Source organism: Myotis lucifugus, unplaced genomic scaffold (assembly GCF_000147115.1).
Source record: "Myotis lucifugus unplaced genomic scaffold, Myoluc2.0 scaffold_7572, whole genome shotgun sequence".
Taxonomy (NCBI): domain Eukaryota; kingdom Metazoa; phylum Chordata; class Mammalia; order Chiroptera; family Vespertilionidae; genus Myotis; species Myotis lucifugus.
The window spans coordinates 1-2,772 of NW_005878620.1; the positions used below are offsets into that span (position 1 = coordinate 1).

Genomic DNA, 2,772 nt, shown 5'->3' on the forward strand with positions numbered 1-2,772 from the left:
GGCCTGGGACAAGACCTGGGCTTGAGAAATGTGTGTCTTGTGCCTGGTGTTGCACAGAATAAATAAATGCTAAATAATGTCATCTGCTCTTACTTAAATACCACTTCTTTTATCTTTGCAGTGCCTCTGAACAAAGAAGTTACGAAAAAAGTAGGAGAAAGACTCTAGGATCAAGAGCTTAACTGCTCTTTAAATTCTCAAGGTTGGGCAAGGTACAGTGAGTGGGAAAAGTTCCAGATCCAGAGTCAGACAACATGGGTTCATTTTACTGACTCTACCACTCCCTGGCTTTGTGATTTGAGGCGAGTCATTTCATCTCTCTAGCCCTCCACTTTCTCAGTTGAAAGTGGAGTTAATAATAGTAACTGCCTCACAGGTTTTGCAAAAATTATATAAGGCCACCCACGCAAAGTTCTTGGCATGGTGCCTGGGATATAATAAATTTTGGTAAACGTTGGCTACATATTGTTAGGTCACTTCCTTAACCCTTTCGAACTGTGTCTATCTCTTTCCCTTTCCAAAATGTCTTCCTCATTACTTTCCACTTAGAATATATAGCTCAGACAGGGGTAACAAGATTGGCCTCATTTCTGTCACTAGTTAACTCGAAGGTCTTAAAAATACTTTACTTCTCAACAGTTTCTCATCTACAAAATGTGGGCATTGGACCAGGTGATTTCCGAAGTTCTTTGTATCTCCTCCTAATTTTCAGTGAGTTTAAGGCTTTGAATGAAATTTCTGATGATAGCCCAGAGATCTGTGCTATAAGAGGCCTAACGCTCTTCATTCTCTCTTTCCTAGCTGACTCCCATCCCAGACCAGCTGTTTGAAACTAGTAATGTGATTGTCTAGAAAATTCTTTTCATTTAAAGAAGAATTTTTGTAATATTTGCCATATATAGAAGAGACATAGATAACATAAAATGATGAGGCAGAGTGATTTTTAAAAAGTAAACTGACCATCCAACCTAAGAAATAGCCTATATAATAAAGAGCTAATATGCAAATGGTCATCATGCCCTCACGCCATCACAATCCATCACCAGGAGGCTGTGTGCACAGTGGGTGCACACGGGTGAGGGGGGCTGCGTGCACGGCAAGGCGTGCGCAGGTGGGCAGGGACTTGATGCTGCATGTGCGCGGCGCGGAGGTGGGTCCCAGCGCCTCCGCCTGGCGACACCAGGGGTCCCAGTGGCTCCACGTGGTGATGCCTGGGGGTCCCATGGCTCCACGCAGCATGTAGGTGGGACCCCTGACTCCGGCCTACCTCTTTGTGGCAATCCATCGAGGAGCCCCGGATGGGTGGGCGTGGCCTACCTCTTTGGGGCGATTGATCGCGGGGCTCCCGCACTGTGAGAGGGCACAGGCCAGGCTGGGGGATTCCCCCCAACCCCCCAAGTGCATGAATTTCGTGCACCGGGCCTCTAGTAAAAACATTTTGGCAGGTGTATTTTTATTATTCCTTTTAACATTTAGTGAATGTTTAAAATGTTACGGGAAATGTCCTTTATGTATATTAACTCATTTACATATAGTAGTATATTATTGCTTGTAACTACCCCATGAGATAGCTATTATCCCCATTTTACATATGAGGAAACTGAGGCCTAGAGGGTTAAGCAACTTATCTAAAGTTATTTAGGTAGTTAGGGGGCAGAGCTGCACTTCACTCCCTGACTGTCTGTCTAGAGCAGTGGTTCTCAACCTGTGGGTCGCGACCCCTTTGGGGCTCGAACGACCCTTTCACAGGGGTCACCTAAGACCATCGGAAAACACATATATAATTACATATTGTTTTTGTGATGAATCACTATGCGTTAATTATGTTCAATTTGTAACAATGAAATTGGGGGTCACCACAACATGAAGAACTGTATTAAAGGGTCGCGGATTAGGAAGGTTGAGAACCACTGGTTTAGAGCCTATGCTGCCAACCTTTACTGTAAGCACACAGCCTCTGGGGTCCCAAGGCTTGGCGCGGTCTCCTTTATTTGCCTGAGTGCTTTGATGTTCATGTTAGACTAGTATCTCTCAACTTAGAATTTGGCATTGTGTCGGTCCAGATTTATTCCTTGTTGAAGAAAAGTGTATTCTCATAATCAAGTTGGTGAGAACTCAGGACTCATCCATATTTTCAGGTCAGAGCAAAATGTCTGTTGATACCAGTGACAAAGCCACAGGTCTTCATTAACACCTAAGAGGTTGGATGTGAGAGCACTGAAGTGATGATTGCTTGTTGAGGCTCTTGATGCAGGATGCAAGAGTCACCCTAGATGTGATGCAGTCACTGTCCCCAGTCACTCATTAGATGAATGTGTTGCTTGGAAGATTTGCAGTTTGGCCTGTTGAGAGTCATCTTGGATGAACTATTGGATCAGAGCAGCATGCCCAGAACGGCAGAGCAAAGGCAGATAAGTCTCTCAAAGTCTTCCATTTTAAATTGCTCGTTTCTCTGAATTCGTCTGAAGATGAGAGGACACTAGCAGTTTGTTATGCCAAGCACTTTGATGTTTTGTATCATGGTATTTTATAGAATGACTCAAAAGAAGAATTCCATTCGAAAGTGAGAGTCTGGAAAAAGAACAGTCGAATGTAATGGTTACTTTCTAGTGGACCTTAGTCTGCTGTGTCTCTACCTCTTTGAGAATCTGTGGTGAGGTGATGGTGGAGATGATGATGATGACCAGCAGCTTATTGATTTATTGAGTATGTCCCTAGTGCTGGTGCTTTAAGTGTGTTGACACATTTAAGTTTCTAACAACTCAATGAGAG

At 43.8% G+C, this 2,772-nt stretch overlaps 1 long non-coding RNA gene across 1 annotated transcript; it reads left to right on the plus strand.

Annotated features, from left to right (window-relative positions):
* The first annotated feature begins 117 nt into the window (after nt 1–117).
* Nucleotides 118–967, plus strand: LOC111824808. Its single transcript, XR_002827884.1, has 3 exons — nt 118–212; nt 640–711; nt 802–967. It is a non-coding gene; the product is annotated as an uncharacterized LOC111824808 (long non-coding RNA).
* Nucleotides 968–2,772: the final 1,805 nt, after the last annotated feature.